The sequence below is a fragment of the Larimichthys crocea genome, chromosome XV (genome assembly GCF_000972845.2).
Source record: "Larimichthys crocea isolate SSNF chromosome XV, L_crocea_2.0, whole genome shotgun sequence".
In the NCBI taxonomy this organism is placed as follows: Eukaryota; Metazoa; Chordata; class Actinopteri; family Sciaenidae; genus Larimichthys; species Larimichthys crocea.
This window is the reverse complement of record NC_040025.1, coordinates 18,571,955-18,594,293: the sequence shown is the minus strand read 5'-3', so window position 1 is coordinate 18,594,293 and position 22,339 is coordinate 18,571,955.

Genomic DNA, 22,339 nt, shown 5'->3' with positions numbered 1-22,339 from the left:
AAGGTTTGCCCTCCCTTTTCTAAAGGAAATCAGCATTTAGCACTTTAAGCAGCACTATCAGGGATCCAGATTGCCCTCTGGTTAACATCTCTGGCATTTTCCATTTTGTTCACTTTTTTCCACACATTCACTCTCTCAGCTGTTCCTTCCTTTAGTCATACCCATTTCACACAATTCATAAAATCTGCCACAAAGTCATGAAAGCAGCAACTGCAAGCTGAGAACTGCTTGCAAAAATAAAAGCCTCTCAGAATAGATAAATAAAATCTCTGTTATCCAGCTGCCCTCCCTAAATCACTCCCAACCCCTTCAACAAGTGGTCACAAGCCGGGGCAAAGCAGACTCTTTCAATAGCACATGACAACCACAAAAGAGGATTCTTTTAGATTCCAAAACTGATTGCTCAAGTTTTACAAGTAAAAACTGGGCTGAATCTGTATCTTTGAACATAATTACAGTATGTCCTTGTATCATCCTTCCTGTTGGTGAAGTAACCGCTTACTGCCCTGCATACATTCCTGGGAATTAAAAAAAAACAACATTCTCAAAGAGGGGAAGTGGGAGGTTTTGTCAAGGTTATTTTCAGTCAATATTTCAGGACTTCAGCTTTTCTGAGAGAGGAAACCAAGAGGTTAAGCACTGTAAAAATCTGCTTGTTTTCGTTTTCATGTTTTGTTGAGTGAGACTGAATCCCACAACTACACGGCCTGCCAAAGTGATTAAGTTTTTACTGTGTTGGCACTACTGCCTAGGTTTCTGCAGAGCAGTCCCAAACACTTCATCTCTGAAGGCCTGAACATACAATTGCAGCCACAGCGCACGAGCGAGCATAAGTTGCCAGAGTTACTTAACATGTGCTGCTATGAGCCTGCCAGATTTTCAACCAGCTGCTAATATTAGAGCATTTTAGCTTTTTTGGAGATTGATCAAATAAGCTCAGAACACCCCCCAGCTCAGCGTAGTGGAGTTACTGTAAGTGGAATTCAAACGCCTTTCAAATAAGATATGAATTATGGTACAATTGAGGTGATAACATTGTTACACTCTATCGGTCTTTGAACAAAACAAATAAGGATAACATTTTCTTAAGGCAGACTGCGCAAATGCTACTTAAATGGTTTAAAAAAGACTTCACAGAGACATTTTCCATCGAACATTAAAACTGTTTGCTTCAACATAATAATTGCCGTCCACATAAAGCCAGAATATCCACTTGTCCACTTTTGTTAATGTGTTTGTGACCAGGCAGACAGTATATAGCGAAGCTACTGTACAAGCAGTGGTCCCTTTGCTTTGATACAGCTAAGAGCACAGTGGTCAGACTCACCGAGACAATAAATCCACAGCCAGCCCAGGGATGGTCTCTGAAATCCCTACAATCAGGCTGCAGATAAATGCTATTTTGTGCTGACTGCATTGTCTCCTGCCTCTATTCTGGTAATCTAATGTGTGCAACATGCTCTTGGTCACCTTGACTTTGGTTGCCATAGTGCTCAACACAAACATATCCCCACCCAGAAATACACCAAATAAGGCTTGGGGGAAAAATCTCATAATCAGACGGCACAGAGGGAGAGGCAGCTATAACCTTAAATATATTGTAAACAGGTCAAAGCTATTCCAGTGTGTACATATACAGTGCTTGCGAGAGGTTACTGGTGACACACACGCATAGTCTGGCTAATTAGTATACAACAATAATTGTCCTAAGCTCAGCTATTGTTGACTCAAAGAAAATGATAATTGCATGGGCATCAACAAAAAATAAATTGAAGTTCTTTAGAATAGAGAGGTCTTTCAGGACAAGTCTGTTTGTACTGAAAATGACCTTTAAGCACCTTCCTCCAACACAGAGGAATCAGGCTACAAGAAGGCAGCCATCCTGTCTAGCTGTCGACCCCGGCAGATGTGAGTTCTGAAGAGTTCAAAAGACTTCTGCATGGGGGCACCGCCATTTACATAATCCTCCAGATATATTCCCCTGCAACCTAATCAAATTATTCACAAGTCTAGCCCCTAACTATGTAGACCCCGCGATACACAGCCTTTCCATTAACCAGCCTGTGAGCCTTAATCGTATCGAACCAACCAATGTCACTTTTCCCTTTTGAATGGCCAACAGACACAGCAAACAAAGAATGGTTGTGTCTGACACACAAAGATTTCAGACAAACAACATCTTTCCCCCCCTCTTGTCCACTTTGTTTGCCATTTTTTATTGTCCTGGGATTTTATTTACTTTTGAAGAACAGAGCACACTAAGAGAAAGAAAATTTTATCACTGGAAGTACACAATCTTAAGACAATAGGACATTATGTTCAAATGATGCTTTCAAGGGAAGTTGGTTGTTGTAGTAATTAGCAGAGCAGAGTTGGAGCTATTGAGAATAACTTTGAAAGACAACTGCAGATGACACAAGGGATTTTGATAATCATGGGGTTGGGTTCCCTCAGGGCCTAATCCGAAAAGAAGATAAACAAAACTGCTGATACAAATACAAGTATGATTTATGCAATAATAGAATTTCCAAGCTTGAAAATGTGGCTTTTTTTTGCTTTGTGAAATTGCTATTGAGTAATATGCAACATTTATGGTACATTCATACAATTTCCATGTTGCTGCCTGCACAAATTGTCAATTTTATTCCAAAAACAAAGCTTAATTTGGTAAGATAATGCAACAGCAACACTGAAATCTATTATTTTTACATTTTGCTATAAAATTTCAATATCATTGATTTCTAAAGTGTCCCAGTGTTACAAATACTGTGCATAAAACACAAATAATAACCTTATAATAAGCATTTGATCTCGCTGCTGCTTTATTTTCTGCATCTGACTTCGCATTGTTTGAGTCTGACAAACATTGTCTCATTGTTAATCAGTCTGTTGTTGCTTTGTGTTCAATCTCCTGCCAGGGGGTAAAGGGTTAATGGATCAGCCAAAGTTTACATCCCATATGCGGTCAATTTTCAATGACTTCTTTTCCCACATTGAAATAAACTATTTTATGTCTCCAAATATGCAGATCATTTTGCTTAATGAAAGATGCTTGACGTCTCAGATCCAATTAATATGCAAATGCAAGTGAGGATTTATTTGTGACATTCTGTATGGGTGAGAGAAAACAAAAAGGCTTCTTAACAGTAACACTAATTGCTGTGACTGATTGTCACATATCATCATTCACTCCAAATACCAAAATTCAGATAAAAAAAATCTTACACGCACATGGTTAGATGTATTTATTTTTGTTTATTTATTAGTTTGTATTGTCACTGTACAGTGCATCGTGTCTTGTTTTGGTGTGATGACATCAGTGCTACAGTACTCTAGTTTGTCTAAAAAGGTGGATAAACAAATTCCAGTCCAACAAATCTCTTATTCTAGTTCAATTTAACATAAAGTAAATGAAATAATTATATATGTATGAGCCAGGAACGTGTACACCCTGGTTACAATATGTTCAAGTGGTCTTTATACACTGCACATTGGATAACATATTAAAATGTGTAAAGACTTGGGCTACATATAGTTCCTTCTTCTGATTGCCCATTACTGAGTTTTAAAACAATACAGGGAAAAAGCTGTGCTAGCACAGTTGTAATGCCCACATTAAGTGTCACATATACAGATTTTATGGCTTTCACGTGTCCTATCTCTGTTTCAGCTCATCAAAAAGCCAGACTAATGCAATTCATCTTTGACGTGAAAAACCTTCAATCAGTGATGTATTTATCACTGTAAAATAAAATCAATAATGTAACTCTACTATTAAAATCCTTTAATGGATGAAGCAATATACTTAGCTGTTTGCATCATCCTCAAGCTTTAATGCCAAAGGCACTATACAGAACAGAGCGTACATTTCAAGAACCGTAAAGCGTGACTGACAACTATTGTGACATATCGCTTCATCATACATTATATTTTAGAACTGACTTATTTGTCTGAGGTGGGATTTAAAAAGAGTGATCACTGATCCAACACTACATAATGCTCAATACAAGAAAGAAAGAAAGAAAAAAAGACATGTTGGTATGCCCGAAACTGACAGAAATTCAGTGCTGTAGTGTAATATTTAACACAGGTGTGTATTTAACCTTGAACCATAACAGAGTAGTCCGTAATACAAAGCCAGACTTGAGTAGTTGCTTTTGTCTGCACAGGAAAGCACATGTACTACATGTTCCCTATTGGACAACCTTTGGCCATTTTATATAGCATTGAGCACAGCGATGATTTAGTGCACCCCAATTGAGAAACACTTCCGGGGCTGTAAAAACAACAATCAGCCTCTTTGGATTAAAAGGCCATACGTCCTTTAACAACAACCAAAAAAAAAAAAAAGGTGCTGACTAGCAGTAGGGTGGGCAAAATAAAAATGATCCACTGACATCGCCTCTAATGCTTTTAATCTTCTTGTGATATCTTTATAGCTTTTAACCTTGCTTTGTAAGGCAGACAAATCTCCCTGCTTGGCTCAATGTTAGTTCAAAGAACAGCATTTGGATCTGGATTTAGAAGTAACTGAGAAGTTGTTTCACCACAGATATGAAACGGTTAATGTTCGGATAAAGTGTAACTCAAATCTTTACATCATATAGAATCAATGCCGGTTTTAGACTTGATGGAAACTTTAAGCAAATGCAGCTTAGTTGATCTGTGAATTCACTATGAAGTTCCTCAGAGATATACTGTCTCCGTGGAAAGACATGCTTAAGTCTCCCCTCTTGCTCAAAATCATAAAACAAGCAGTAGGGTTGGTAATTGGTGTTTTTGCTGTGATGCCGCATAATAGTAATTTCTACAAAACGTCTTGAGAACATTTGCAGACAATTCAGCTTGTCATGTGTTATGATTGCTATATCTTACTTAACCAAAATTAAATTAAAAGCTTTGTTTTAGTACATAGATCTAAACAACAATGGATGATTCATTCCAATACATATGTAATAAAATACACCTCTATACACTTAGGATTATATTATAAATATGAAGAGAGGTCTCACTTCTTCAGTGAGCATTCAATTCCAATTGCCTGGTTGAATATATTTAAGACTTATTGTATGTTTTGATTTCACTTTGAAAAGCAGCTATGGTTTGAAAAGGATCTAATTCAAGTATTGAATGTTATGTAATTTGTGTATAGTTTTAAAGAGATGTCACTTGGCTTGTTTGGAATGTGAATATTGACGACTAATGTAATTATTAGATCAGGTTGATCACTTCTGAACCTTTTTTTATCCTTAGTAGGTTGAGGTACGGTAGGGTATGAAACATCTTAATCCACAATGATCCCAAACACCTAAGTGTTGTGTAACCTGAAAAATATTTGATGACAGGTTTTTCTACATTTCAGTTACAGTGTCTAAGTATCAGGGTTCGGGTTTCTTACGCTGCTTCTGAATCAGGGAAAGTAAAATTAGATACTCAAACCTACATGTCAGCAAAATAACTGTACTGCACAGGACATGTGCAACATTAGATAGGCCAAACATCTTCATACCCAAAGCTTAACAAGACTCCACAAAGTCTTGAGCAAACGTATTGCTTGTGTCTGAATTTGTCAGTGTTTGTGTGTGTACTTGATGTCTGTTTGCATGCCGACATAGCCTCAGATTGCTGTTTGAGGATGTAATTGCTCTGCTCCTCTCCTCCTCGGAGTGGCCCAGGATGGATCTGCGCGGGCTGTTTAGCAGTCAATGGCCGGTGCAGATTGTAAACAGATCTCCCATGAATTGCGGGTTTAGCGGTTTTGTGAGTCTCCAAACAAGGTTCTACCGATAACGCCATTCTCTCCCTGACAAAATCAGCCACTTTGCTGCAAGGGTGTGATTTGAGAGGTGCCAGTCAATGTGATTGACAGTATTAATCCCCCACAGGAGCAAATAGGAGGAGAAAACAAACCCTGCCCTTATAGAAAACATGTCCCTGTTTAAATCCTACTTTGGGTAAATATTTCACCTATCTAACCGCACAGCCAAGAACAGAGGAGGTTATTAAGAACAAAGGCAGTATAATTGGCCAAATTAATGGTTTAAAAACACACACACATTCTCTCTCTTGGCAAAAATGACAACCGATTCCAAGACACAATGATCTATGAGACCAAGATGACTTTTAAAATATATACATACAACTCCAGAGCTGTCACAGAAAATTTGTGCACAACAGATAATAAGAAGAATATCTATGCATACATGTAGATTTTACCACATACAAACATAAATGCTGGCACGGTAATTGCTAGTGATGCCATTACTTTCTGAATTCATCCTTGATTTGTGTGCTGCCATCCTGATTAAGACCTGAGACAGTTGCACAGCTCTGACATGCAAAGCACACTGTGACTTTTAAATTAAACATTAAGCTTTGCTGGCCAGTAGGAAAGGAAGTCATCAAGCATTAAGCACACATATTAATTTTCAAAGAACCAGCAGTAATGGGAACATCTCGGAGACAGTGATGCTGACTTACCTGAAGCAGGACAGGACATCCATATTTAATACAACACTTAGTATACACAGTATGGTAAAGTCCAGTTTTCTAGATACATTTAAACAGAAATTCATATTTTACAAAATGTACAGTATCACTGAATGAAAACATTTCACATGATGTCATGCACCAATCCATGTCTAAAGACAAAACCATTGGCAGAGTATTTTAATTTCATGGGGAACACTGTGGTAGCTGTGATAAGACTGATGACACAACCAAGACAAACACTGCAGATTTGTGGAAACTCTACGGTTTGACAAGAGAAAAGTACAAAAAGAAAATTTCAACATGGAAAATTGGAATTACACACTGAAATCTTGCCTCTTTGATACTAAACTATTTGATGCTATTTGGATTGTGTCCAGTTTCATAATTATATTTCAGCAATTAAAAAGAGTATATTTACAAAAGCCAAAGTGGCCTCTCGTCATATTCACAGTTACCTTAACAGACTGTTAGCTCTGTCAGAGGACCTGGCAGCCAGAATGCATTATGAGGGTTATAATGCTTAAAATTAATGCAACGGCTGACAATTAACAAACAAAAACTATTAATTTCTGTCAATTATTCAATTAAGCCAATGCATTACTAAATGAGACCGCGCTAACATCCATCACAAAATTCTATCTTAAAACTGTTCGCATAGTCTGACCAATAGCTAACATCCGTCACCCGTCAACACGTCTTCACTTCGTAAAACTATGTCTAGCAAAGGTTTTCTGAGTTGTAAAATGAAAAAAAGAATAATAAAAAGTGTGACTGAAGAATGATTAATCATCAAAAAAAATTGAATAGATTTTTCCTTCATCAATCAGCAGACAAGAGAAAGGCCAGTTTAACTAGATGGGTTTTAAAGGCTACAACAGAGTCCACAGAACTACAGGAAAAGCATTTCACAGTGTCATGCATGACTACCTTTTTTTATCCAAATCAGCACATTCACTGGTTTATAACAACAACCTACTGTCGTTTTTACACACAGACGTCTTCAAAATCACTTTGTGCTATCAAAGATAAAACAGCTCAAATGATACTTTCATCTACAAAGCAGCCAGTTGTCACATGATGTAAATTTCATCATCTGCCCATGTCCACAAGGGTCCACATAGACTTATCTGCATGCAGCCCAAAATTTATGGCTGCACGGGCTACAAGCACTGACCGTACGCAGCGTGTGCATATGTGACCATGTTCACCTCTACAGACACCCAATGTAGTTTAAACAGAACTGCATGTGTGTCTGTTATCCCTTATGTGCTCAATTGATGTGACTCAGAGACTTTTATCAAAGTAAATGGCTGCATCAGATGGAACATCTGCACAATAAATCAAAAACAATGTGTTGTACTCTAAGCAAAAATGTTACTCTGAGCTGAAAGCATGCTCATGCAGATCATGTCAAACTGACTTTAAAGACAGACACCTAATGTTAGAGGTATTCTATATTAAACGCACACAGTCGTCGCACAATTCCAGTGATCAGTGGGAACACAGCTGGTACAGAAGCACGTGCTCTATCATTTTTTCCTTACAAATGATGTGAAAATGGCCCATTATGGCAAGGAACAAAGAGGATAGGCCCCATGTTAGAGCCAACCCCTCACTGATGCCCTGGTGACTCGGCCAGCCACTCTCCCAAGGCCTACTCCTTGATTAAATGCATAATCCACTACTCCCCATCCCCAATGATTTAGTGTGCCTTTAAATCAGCTTGCGCACACATAAAAACCTCAAATAAAAATCACCAAGAAAAACCATTGCACTCTAACTGTTCTATTAAAATGATACCCAGCCCAGCCTTTCTTCTCTGCAATACCGTTTATTCCACATGAATGCATATCTTCATTTTTTTCATAGGTATGCATATAAAATATTTAAAGTTTAAAATGTCACCGTTGAAACATCAAATGCAGGAGTCTCTCATTAATCAGCAAGGATGGAGGTTCTCTTTTAAGGTTATAACCCTTTGAAAGAGCAAAAATTACATTTTTGACCTTGAAGATGAGACAAACTCATAAACGTAAAATAATTTGCAGTTTAAAGGGGAAAGAGATATCGGTTACCTCAGCCAGCAGTGCTCTGGGTTGTCGGGGGGGCGGGAGACCAAACAAGTCTCATTTTCATATTTACATCCAAGCTGTTGAGATTAATTTGAAATCACATCAAGAAAGAAAAAGAAACAAAACTCAGAGAAAACATCAAAAGGGGCAACTGTCAAACTTTCAAATCCATGGGGCCCTAGCTATCTCCCAACGTGTGAAACGCAGACTTTTTTCTTACAGTTTTATTAAATGGTGCATGACATTTTCATTACTCAAGGAAATTAAATTGACTAATTTTCTTACAAGCCCTGTACGTCTGCTATTTTAGGGAGGTGCACAGAACAGAGCAATTGTTTCAACACCTACACAAAAGAAATGCAAACGTGGATGTGCTCTCAGAAGTAAAGTGATTTCAAAGGCTTATAGGAAATTTGTTCTTTAATGAGGGTTTTGATCTTTTTCTTAAAACTGAGTTTTGATCTCTAAGTGCTGATTCCTGTTTATTCACCTCAATAGGGCATAAACACAACACAATAAAAATTACACCCTCTTTTTTTTTTCTGAGCTGATGTTTTTACAAATATATTTTACCACTGATGTTTAACAGAGACACCAAGATAAGATGAGACTGTAAACTCATAATCCAAAAAGAAAACATTTCCTAAGTGACTAAGATCCATCTTCAGGCTTTTTTATCGGCTTTAGATGTGTCATTAATCTTGGGAAAACTAAAGATGATGGTCCAACATTTCTCTTCCATATGTTCTCTAAATGGTAAGTCCTAACACACACACACACTTATTTCAAAAGGCTTTAAATCCTGACCAAATCATCTTGGTATACTAAAGCACAACTAGAGAGATGGTCCAATGCAGAAAGAGTGAAGCTTTGCTCAGACACTGTGAGGATGTCTGAGGTAAATATGGAGTCATCCAGGACCTCGACATTGCCCCTCCTCTGGAGATGAAAAGGCTGATTACCTTCACCTCTCAGGGGTGTAAGCCACATGGCTGACAACATCATTGGAAAATAGACTACTGAGCTCCTTTGGGCCCTATAACAGCTTACATTTAATGTGGGGGGAAAATTCACACTAAAAAGGAGGCGACACCACAGCCATACTCTCATATTGTTGAATACGTTATAAGGGAAACCACTTATTTCTTGTTGTTGGTTGTGAAGTAGTAATGGGTGAAAAGGGATAAAAAGAAAAAATACAGTGTAGGAAATGAACTGAGTGGCGTTGTGGGAGTTAAAAAGGATAGTTTGAATTACGCAGATGGTTCCTAGTTACTAATGACAAGCTGCATTCCTGTTTAAAAATTTCAACAGTGTGTCTGGCTGAGTTTTCCCTATAGAAACAAAACAATATATCAAATGCGAGAAGATTTCTGTAATATTTTTGCGTAGCCGCTGTGGTTGACTCACAATTCAATTTACAACTCCTACCGTGCACTGGAATTACCTGCATAATGTACCTCTGAAAGCATCTGAAAAAGACACCTGTGATTATTTAAAAAGACTGCTTAATTTTCAACACAACAGTTCTGCTCAGAAATAGTATGGAGTTAAACAAATAAATCTAAAAATCTAATTTGTAATTGTTTTTTTAGGGTCCTCCACAGTGTATCACTGACACATTCTGAGTGCCACTGGATAAAAAATAGCAATTCCAAAATGATATCCCACTAATCCTTTGATGAATAAGCTGGAACCCTCTGTATGACCTCTGTGTTCGTCAACAGCAACCACAATTTAGTGGCTGCCTGAACTCTATTTCAAAGGTTACTGAATTAACTTAAAATTACTTACAATGCTATTAAAATGCTGAGCTCTTTTGTTGTGGCTGTAAATTAATACAAAACCTCAGCGATTTGAAATATTCTGAGACATGTTGGTGGGAGGGGGATAAAAAGAATGGCAGAAGTGAGGCTTTCTCAATGCTTTTGGCTTGGCAAATGCTTGTCTTGAATGATGAGAAAAAGAAATTGGGCTTAACTGGAAACATATGGTATTCCACTGGAGAGGAAGCCTTCGTAAGAGGATCATGGCTGTGTAATAAACAGAGACAGGAAAAGGGCACGTGTGGCGGTTTGGGTGGATGAGGAGTTTTTCTAAGGCGAGGTGGAGCCAAAGTCTTTTTTTGAAAGAAGCAGTGGTGGCTTACTCAACCTCTCCTTGATCAGGGCCGTGAAAGCCAAAGTAGTAACAGAATACTCCAAGAGAGACAGATACATGAACACACACACACACAGACACACAAAAGCCATGGAGTGACAAAAGTGTTTCTCACAATGCCATATTTCTTATTTGCCCTTTACGTCTGTAATTATCACTATCAAACTGGATGCCCTTGTTGTACCCTGTGTAATTTTGTAATTATAATTAGGATTTTTTGATCTTGTCTCTGTGCTATTCTTGATATGATTGCTGGAGGGAAATGTGTCTAAGTTTAATAACTGCACTGATAAAGAGAAGCTCCAATCCTACAAATGATTTTTTAGTAAACAAATTGTATGGTAGTTTCATATTTAACATTTTTATTGTACATACTCTATATATTGTAATGTTTTTGTTTTGTTTTTTTATTTAACTATGTGTTAACATAGATATGACATGCCTGTTGCTTCCGCTTGGCCAGGTCTGCATTGTAAATTGGTTCTCAACTAACTCATCTGCTTAAATAAAGAAATAAATGAAATAAAATAAATGATCTCTAAATATTATTTCATAAGAATCATGAAATACAATATACAGTATAACAACATGATATTTTCAACAAACTTTTTTAGGCCAAATCGTAACCAGGATATCTTTTGTGCTCTTTGAGTGCTGGTGTCTAGTTTGTATGTACTCTGCAGCAGGGCATATGTCTGTGCTGTAATCATAACAACAATCTTTTACAGATTGCCCATAATTAGAAAAGCTCCTCTCCAAACCAGCTCCATGTTAAGAGCATGATTGCAGCCAAATTGAGCAGTAATTTGTACGATGTGGACGTGGGTGCTGTGTGAGGGGAGAAGTCTGATGGTTTAATGCCACTTTTATCTGGCCTGGTTAGCCTGCCTCACTCAATCTAAACACATGAACCTTTGGATCAGACGGCAAAAAGAGCCTCTGTATTGCATCATGGTGAAACAGACATCAATCTGATTTTTTTTTTTTTAAAGAAAAATGGTGGAAAAAGGCAGAACCAGTATACAGATTTTCTGTCCTCGATAACCCCGGGAGACCCATCATGGATGCTAATGGAATCACTTGCCCTACTATTATACAAAAACCTAAACATCACCTGGCTTTCTGTGTGTGAAGAACAGATGCACTCATTATTATTCCACAAAGCTTATCAAGGCCGTGCAACTGAGAGATCCAATGAAGACAGTCCTGTTACTGTACCACAGACACAGCATTTATTCTATGCAGTGATGTTTATACTTTGCAATGTCTTTTTGAACCTGGATAAGAACTGTGTAACTTTATCATGACCTCTGATACAGTTAGATTCAACCTTTCACAATAGCTTATTAGAAAGGACACTGCATCAAGATTTCTTCAAGAATTTCCTTTTTTCTCAATAAAATAAAAATTATGTTCAAGAGTTATAACTAAAAAAAATCTGTCACATCTCTTAGAAAACACTTCTTTTTTAAATATAAAAATATTGTTCATTCAGTAATTTATCCTATTTTCCTCTGGCTCATCAGCTTTAACTCTACGTGATTTACGGAGTCTCCTGATGGACAGATAGCTTTAGTCTAACTGCTGGATTCCACCAGGCATACTCCGCGGAAAATACACAGCGGTTCTATTCTTGACAGACACCGCATCAATCAGCAAAGCGCAGATCGAGCTGGCCGGAAGTCAGACACAGAAACAGCATAGAGAATCCGGTTGATTTTCAATATACAACTCCTTCCAATCATAGCTAATAGCCAAAAGGGAAACAATTTAACTACAAACTGAAGGTAGTAGCCCATAAACGCTAACTGTAGTTAACTCAATCTTTGTCACCTACTTTGCCCCAGGATGTCAGGAGCCAAACCTGGCAAGAAAAGCCACCTCAGGTTTCAGAGGTTGTGTTCAGTCCAGCCATACATCAGTGGACTAATTTGCCTAACAGGTCTTTAGACCGTGATAGAAATGCAGACAACATCAAGCTGAAGGAACCTTTCAGCCCCTTAAAAAGTGTGAAAAAGTGTTCAGGCTCTTCAGGTGGAAACACGGCTAATGACTAATAGATTAGTCAACATAGCGCATACGTCAAACAAAAGATAACCCAGTTTAACTTTCACAAAAGAACAAAAAGTCATGACTTTATATAGATACATTTACTTCTCTTTATTAATTCGTGTCTTTTCCTGTATGTGTCTTTTCATGACAACTTAATAATGTCAAATATAATATGAACAAGGTGTGACAGCGACACCTGTGACAAAACCTTTTTTCCACTACATGATGAGAACTCAACCATGTCTTTATTACATTACGTCATACTACACATTTTGTGTTTAAAGACACCCACTAAATAAGTTCATTCAAAACTATAAAGCCCTTGGTGAAACTGCAGCATATGAAACCAGGAAACCCTTAAACAGAGTGGAAAGACTGGGCTGTATCAGCAAAGGTATGAGAGAATGTCTCTTTCACCCACCATAATTACTGCTGCCAATCCAGAGTGATTTTATAATTCCAAAATCCTGACACTTCACAAAGACTCTATAATTGCATTAGGGTGGCCTTTCACACTTCAAAGGTCTATTAATTATTTTTTCCTAGGACTTGTCCTGAAATATACCTCTTTTTTTTTACTGAAAGTCACCTCATGAGAAGATGTGGAATTTTTCATGAAAACATGAAAAATATCCACTTGAGATGACCGCTTGCTCTCCTCTCCTTTCTGCCCTCAAAAACATCCCAGAATAGAGCAATGATGTGGTGCTAAATACACAGTGAAGCTTAAAGAATTTCAGAAATGAATTGAGAGAGGAGCAAGAGGCAGATTCAAGAGGAGTAAAGGTCAAAACAATAACTTTCAACTGCAGTTTGAAACCTCATGGGCAGAACAGATTTGCTTGGCACCAGCTTTGGGTGCCTTTCACTGTCAATAATCCTAAATGTAAATCTACTCAAAAGGGTCACTTTCTTTGAAATATATTAGTTAAAGGATGGCCTCCAAAAGTTCTCTATGTCAAACTACTCAGGCCTTTTTCCTCAAGTTCATTTTCTTAAAATGACTTCTTGTGCACAGTGAACTTTATGGATTACTTTACATTTTATAACCTGTTAGGGATGTATATGAGTCAAGCTGAGTGCTCCTTTCTAACTAGTGAGCACAGCTAGTATAGTTGCTAATGCTCATTAGCCGCTGCCTGCTGCTCCAAAGTGTACAAAACCCTTTATTGTTCATCTAGTATATTTGAATGGGTCGTGCAGTACATACAGTATGTGTGTGTCCATTAGGGTTGTCAAAAGTATTAGTACTTTGATCATGAATGAATGGTCTATCCGCGATTGACTGAACTAGGTCTAGGTCTACTGACAATCACAAAGAGCAACAGATGTTATCTGGTTTTACGCTGAAAAAGAAAATACCAGCTAACACAGTGTTTATTTTACAAGCACAGACCGCAACGGTAAACACACCTGGTCAATGCCATGAAGGTTTCGATTTGCTATGTCAAAAACAACAAGCCTAACGCAGATCGAGTACTGCTACTACTACTGAATCATGGGTGTAAGAATACAAAATGCGAGTTTTGTTTTTCGACGAATCTATAAACTTGCTTAACTTGCATGGTCTCAAGGTTTGTAATGTACAGCTCAGACACAATACACTTTGGTTCCTGTTGTGCCTGTAAAACAGCTTCTCAGTGAAGGAGGATAACAGTTTTTCTTTCAATATGAACAACAACTGAGTGGTTATAGTTTCGATACTTCGTCCACCACTAGCACAGAGTGGATGTCAATATATTTAGTGGTAAGAACTTTCATTAAACAGTAATTTATGAGTTATCATTACATTGTTTCACATCTTACCACATATCAGATATATATCTGCTGATAAAAGTTATTTGTTTTGAATACCAAGAACTGGTTCAATGAAGTAGATCCCAGAGAACAAGGAGAAAAAACATTTGAAATGTCAAATAGAAACCTTACTTTGTTTTAGGTCAGTGCAACAGGTGTGACTTCTTCTCTTTAAGCCATCAGATCAAATGGCACCTCTGGAGCATAACATATAACACTGCACATGCAAACAGTCAGTCTTTTACAAAGTAAACTTCAGAGTTTATCTCTGGAGTTAATCTGTCTGTTTGCCTCTTCAGAGTAAAAGGCTCTCTTGTCATGACTTGACCATTTTAGCTCCTTTGGAAATCATACATAAATGTCACATCACTGCCGCTGGGTAATAAATAAAAAACTGAAATACTGTTTGAATTTTGCTTTTGTGAACAGAGGGTTTGCGAATGTACATGTGCGAATGAATCTTATTATTATTATGCACATTCAGACATGTGGTCATACCCAACAGCAGCAGAATGTAAATTCTCTTTTCGAATGGATTTTACCCTTCAGGTGTTTATGAACAAAGACTTACAGCACAGCATCCATTCACAGAACTAGAAGACTAATGACATCATTCTGAAATAAAGTTCGTTAGCATATTGCTTTCTAGCCAAGTGACAGCTTCAGATCTGCTCACTTAAGAAAATTGATGAGATCCATTGCCAAAATGGTGCCCTTGACAGACATTGAAATGATGGCAAGCGTTAAGTTTTATGCGATGTAGTTGACTCCGACATAACCATACAACAAGCTCTGATCAACTAGTCAAACCATATGGCATGTTTTTCTCTCTCATACGCAAAGACACATTGAGTTTAAAAGCCTGCCAGCCTCTTTCATCTAAAAAGGAAGACTATTGTGCTAAAAGTTGGTTGTCCATAAATTGCTAATACTTCCAAGAAGTGTCACAAACCCGTTTATTTGGTTCAAAACTTCAGCGGCCTGATTGTTTTAGATACATAAGTGCTTCACATTTGGAACTCAAGAGGAAGAGGGAGTGGCAAAATAATATTTAAACAAACAGACTTTATATTTCTGGAAGACGCTAAAATCCCTGCAGAGCACCAAAAGCATGGGGCTTAAAGATTTACTGCAGCCCTTATCTGTCATTACTGATGAGTGTGAAAGAGAGGCAGACATATTTTACTTTTTGCATTTCTGTTCTGATCGCAGTCCAACTCTATTAAACATTTGTGTTTCAGAGGATGCGTCAACATTCTCAGAGTACTGTTTGGATTTGAAAAAAAAAAGAAAGAGGAAAAACTCTCTCAGAAATTAAGTTCTTTAAGACCATCCTTTCCCTCTTCTGTTCTTAATAAGAGATCTGTTTCTTTTTGTTGTTTTTTTCTCATAAAGCTGTGCAATGTATGAAAGCCCTGGAATGAAAGCCAGTACAATAGCATTATGGAACAAAGGCAGGAAGGAGATTGAGGGGAAAAACAGGGGGAAAATGGCATCATCTCTAAACTTAATGAAACAGCATCCTTTCATTTTTTCTAGTAATTATAATAAAGATGGAAAAACATAATAAACGTCTCCCTGCCCCCACCTGCTAACAGTAATTATAATAGACTCAACAATAAATGGTAAAGCAGCACAGAGCTGCATCTTGGGAATTCTCAGGAGTCTGTGGATTAGCTTGAAAAGCCTGAATGATTAAAATACACTAATTAAAATTTTGTGTTCCTTGGTAACTCGTCTTCCAGGGCCTCTTGTGCTGGCAAAATGGGAATAAATGCGACAAAAGCAAACACTCTTTTGGACCTGAATAAATAAACAAGTCTAATCAACTTAGTGTTTTTACAGAGCGAGTTACACGAAAACTTCCTCGATGACCTTTCCTCGCACTCGTACTTTGCACCCACAACGACAATAGCATGAATATTTTGACTATGTTGTTCTAATCAAGCCAGACATACCAGACAGGTTAGATGTCCTATTACACTGCTTTTGATTAGGCAGTTCAGCCTCATTGTGACTTCTAATTGTTATTTGGAAAAAGTTTGACATCAGTGGACAAATGACTTTGTTAGTTGCTTTCTGCCTAAGAAAGACATCCAAGCTGATAACTTTATGTTAAATTAAACAGCACTGCTGTTAATGTTATCCACAAGAAACCGCCTCTACATAATGCAGGATATGTTACACATTACTGTTTTGGAGATGATGAAATACATTGCACATTTTAGGAGTTTCTACACAATGTCTGGTATTTACCATTGGTGTTATGAATAAGGCAAGTGCAAGCTTGTTTTACCGTCTGAGGTGGAGTTAATCTATAGTTAAAAGATCAGACAGGGAGGGATCAAAGCACTGGAGGTTGCAGTTACAGTCAAACCGTTGCCATGTAATCTGGTGGACCCAATATCACTCCTTTTGCATTTATTAGGTAATGTTCTAAAACAGGCAAAATTATGTCAGGAAGCTTTTTTTTCTTTTTTTAGTTTTTCCTTCGTGAGAAACAGGCTTTTTAAAGAATGCCTCCACTGAGGCTCTCCCCATGGCCCCCCTCTACAGAGAGCATACGCCGAAACCTCTTATATTATGCTGTCTTTACAAATAATGTCAAACCATTGTTTAAAGTCAGCAGGGACAGTACTGTGATATGAAAAAGAAATTCTCCACCTTACAGCAGTCTTCCTCTTGTCATTACCACAAATGACGCAAATCAGTGCCGTGGCAGCACTACTCAAAATCCAAAACATAATCAAAATGAATACATTGACCACATGTTAAGGCTACCAGTGGGCATCAAATAAGAAATAAACTTCTTTTCACTATTTTAGAAAAAAAACAATGAGAGGCACAGGCACATGAACACTTTAATGTAAAGATGCATCGGTGCATTTGGCTGCAAGGGCTTCTCTTTGTGATAATAGTAAAGAAGACGTCATGGTTCTGGATCTGTCAGTCAGTTAGGGATTTGGCTGTTGTGAACCCTGTCTGGTCACTGGGACTTGGCCCCTTTCTGCCAGGGCGTCAAAATAGAGCTGTGTTCAAAAACGCTGTAATCCCCGCCGGTATTACCGACGAGGCTAAAAAGATTCAAAAAGCCTGCTTACAAATTTAATTACCTTTGCAGTTAACCAGAGCTTAGCAGCCAATGACCTGATATTTCCACTGAAGACTAGCTAAGGGGGGATGGATTGGAGACGGACGCGCCGAGTGGGCCACAGAGACTGGCAAGCGTGGCAATCCAGGGCGGCTCAGAGGCATCCGGTGGGCATACTCAGTGCCAGCCAGGGCAACAACAGCACACATATGGCCCTATCTTCTGCTAGAGTGCAAATTAGATACAGTTGATTAAAATATTGAGTCATTTCACAGTCGCTGTTGGGGGAATAAAAGGAGTGCAAGTACTGAAAATGTGCCGTGATATGTGCGAGTGTGTTTGTATGTATGAGACAGAAAGCGAGAGAGAGCAAAGGGGGGCTGCGGGAGGGAGTAAGACCAAGCTCTTAAATTCAAACAATGAACACATTTCTCATTTATATAGATTCCCTTTGACAAATATGCCCTTTCCCAAAGGACAACTTTGAAACACCTCTACTTGCAATAGCAGAGAATTCTCAGCAATCAATCAGTTTGCAACAGTATAACAAGTGTTGGGAAAAGCAGCATGCAGTGTTGTATACTTGTGTTCATGAGCAGTGTGCTCTGCAGGCACCGTTTAACACCCAGGCCCCACCTTTTTTTTTCTTTTTTTTTTAGGAAAAAAGATTTTGTTCTTTGTTCACCAAAAAGTGAATATGACTTGTGATATAAAAACTTCTGCCTCGCTGCAATATAACAAAAGAAAATTAACACTTTAGGGTTGCCCTGGTAACCTAATTGCATCACAACACTGCACACAGGAGCCAAAGTAACTGAATTTTGATGAAAAGGCGGTGATAATTTACGGCATTGAGAAATTAGTTGCCGTGGCGACGCGTTAATTACATCTCAAATTAACAATGCAAGTGTAGTGAAATTAAATATAAATCATATTTTCTGCATAAATTACAGGGGTTGATTAGTGCGGGCGCCAGGAGAGAGAGGTTGAGATTCCAAGGGCCTGTCACATCCCCCTCCTCCTCTTCCTCCTCCACCCCCTCCCTCTTTCTCTCTCTCTCTCCCTGTCTTTCCCTCCTCCTATTCCTCAATACCCCCCCCACCAACCCACCCATCCTGACTGGTTCCTTTAAAGACAGGGACTGGATTACACCAGAGGACAAAACTCAACCTGAGCATGTTTGCATTTTTGCAATAAATTAATCAATGCAGGGCAAGTATAACTGGCCTGGCGTATTAGTGGATTTGCATGTTTGTGTGTTATGTGTGTCTGCAAAACACTTCTGCTTTTGTCAGAACATGTGTTTTTTTGGGTGTTTTTTTTTTTTTGTTACACATTTGTTATATAACTGTATGTGTGTACAATATGTGTTGAAATTGAAAGACTGAGATATAAATATGCTATAAGTGGGACCATTGTTTGTGTGTGTGTATGTGTGTTTGTTTGGGAGGGAGGGTCAGTTAGGCAATTCAGCACTTTGCATCCATTTTAAACTCCCTTCTCTCACATGAGAGGAACTTTCACCAACTCTGATGCAACTCTGTTAAGTGCTGCATAATGCATTTATAAGTGCCATGTAAAAATCTACCAGCCACCCAGCATTATTAACACAATACTCAGTGCGCACTAATGATCAAATTTTAATATTGAAATCCGAGCTTTAAAGTTTCAAAAGTTGTGTAAGGTATACTGTATGTTCAGAGCAGAGCACATCTAGAGTTTCTCTGTATCATCAATGTCTGGCAGTGTGTCTGTGTGTGTAGGAGTATGTGTGTCTGTGCGTCGGTGTTAAACTGTTTATCTGAGGTTTGTGTAGGTCTAGGAAAGACAGAAGAAAGGAGACAGAAAGCACAGCAGAAAGGGAAAGTGAGTCTCTCCTCCCCACGATTCCTCATGTGGCCCAACTTCCCTTTAAGCATCACAAACAAGCCTCAGGAGTGATGTCAAGGAGGGAGGGAGGGTGGTGGTGGTGGGGGGTGCTGAGCTGAGAGAGAAAGCTGAGCGCAAACACAACAGCAACAGGAACCAACTTGAGCCATCTAAATTATTCATACACCAGATGGATACGTTTCCCCAGGATTTCACACTAAAACACAGCTATTCAGCTTCCCTATGCGTTACTCTGTCTATTCAACGGACGGCGCCAGGAATCAAGATAACTATCACTTTATCTAAATCGTTTCATGTCTGATTCATATCAACTTTGAAGAGTGGAAGCCCCTCGACACTGTGATCTCACGTTTGTTCTATTCCACAGGCACAATGAAGGGGGAACATGTTCTCTTTCCTCTATCTTCAAAGACGTAGGCACTGCTATGACCTTGTCTGAAGGATATTATACAAATCAGAGGGTCCTTAGAGACGCATGTCATGTATATCACTGACTACACCTCACCCGCATGATGTGTGCTTGTAGGCAGCCCAAAGGTGTTGGGATTGAAAAAGAAAATAGATTTATTATATTGTAAATCTGCAGTGGTATTTTCTTACCACTTCCAAACCTAACATGATCATTTTAATTATTTTAAGCTATCTTGGAAAAGTTTTATTTTAATTCATTTATTTAATATAAGATTTTATTTTATTTTTTGCTTATAAAGTATAATTCAAGCATTGCAAATTTTGATATTTAAAATAAAATTCTGATTTACTTCAGCTAGATAAGAGGAAAATTGTACAATTTAAATAAGGTAATAGTATCTTAGTGTCGGGATACACTTTCCCATCGTGCCTTAAGACCCATTGACAATAACAAGACTGTCAGCTTATTGCCCAGACATCCTTAGCTTAAAGAAGAAAATAATGTTGGACAATAATATAATACTGTTGTACAGTACAAGAACATATTTGCTTTTTTGTGTGCAATGGGCTCCCCCAGCTTTAGCAGTTAAAATCTAGACTTCCACAAAATTCCAGTTTTCCAAAATCTCAGTTTAGCAACAATTCATTCGCGTAACCATGACACAAACCATAATAGATGGGTGTTGATAGTTTAATGACCTTGCTTGCCAATGGACGGATTATCTTTTTGTACACTCCCATGAGAAAAATTCCTTACTTCTTTCACAATGCATGCTTAAATTCAGACACTGTATTTATAACAAGCTGATGAAGCTAACAGCGCCAGAATTTAATATATGAAAACAATCAAATAGCCATTTATAAAGAAGAGCTCTGGCTTCTGTCAGTTCAGCTTTGACATGTAATGCACTTATTCAAAAACATAAATATTGTGTTTACAGTTTTTCTCCTGCCACAGCTATTAGTGGCCAGAAAACTAATCACAAATACCTGCCAACTAATCCACCCCCACAATAATTACTATGTGGTATGCGACATTGCATACCACACTGCATACCCCCCCCAACCCCCCCAACCCCGTCAACAAATTCAACTTTCAATTCAAACTGTCTTGCCTCATTTCATAGAAAGTAACTTCCTGTGCTGGTACAAGAAGGTTGGGATGACCTCAGTCCCTAGGGTGCTCCTCTGCCGTACTCATCCATTTGTGAATGAAGATGACGACTTTTAAAAGGACAAGACATCATTAAGAGAATAAGTAGCCTTTCCAGTAGTCTTTTTGCACCACCCCCCCTCTGGAAGTAATTCCGATGCATTTATACAGAACTGAAAGTGCTTGAGAGTAGGAGAGGCTGAAGTTTAATGGTCCAATAATGTCTTAGGCAAAGCACAGTTGTCCTCCCAAGATGGTAGAAAAAAGTAACACACTGAGACTGACCAGTTTGAGGATTTAAGAGGCAGTTAAGGAGAAGTGATTAAAAAAAAGGATGCACTGCAAGTGCCTATATTCAGTAAAATGCAGCTCTATATACAGTAAGGTGGCACAATATAACACTATCTACACGAATGAATGAATTCCATCAAAATACCACATGTCATTGTGTGACACCGAAACCAGAGATGGTCAAATGACATTTATTTAAGTGGCATATCTTATACTGTAGATAGATATGGGAAAGAAAAGAGAAAAGGTCAATAAAAACAAGTCATGGACCTCAGTATCAAGCTGTAACGGATGCCTTTGTCATCTCTCCTCATTTGTCTTTCTCCTCCCTTCCCTCTCTTGGTCCTCCTCTCACCTTTCAGGTTACTGTCATCGCAAAGTGCTAAAAGTGTAGCAAACACAGCAGGCCTCCCAGACATCTCAGCATCCATCATCCCATGCTTATGCCACGGGCAGATGAGCTGCAGGTATGGCACACCCAGCACCACGCACCACGCAAGCCATATCAAAAAACCCGCCACAGGAGATTGGCACCCTTAGTCTTGAAATTTGGATCGATAAGCCAAATAAAATCAGTTTCATACATAGTGAGATTCTCCTAAATGTCACGTAACCTACTGTATGAAAAAAAGGCAGGACCTTCCCAACAAGTTTAAATAAACCCTGCAGGATAATGCTGGCTCTCCTGGGGGAACCAAAAGCTGATAGCTTTGAAACAGGAGGGAGGGTATTTTCAGCAGGGTTGCCCAGCATGAGAGATCCTGTATGTCTCACAGCTGAGCTTGTTTTATTGAAAGGTTGTTTGAAAGGCCCTGAACCCAAGACATCAGTGGTCATGTTTGTTTGGCTTAAAGAGGAGCATCATTCAAAGCTTCACTAAAAAGAACAGTTCAAATAGTCAGAGTACAGGAAAGAAAATGAGCTGGGTTA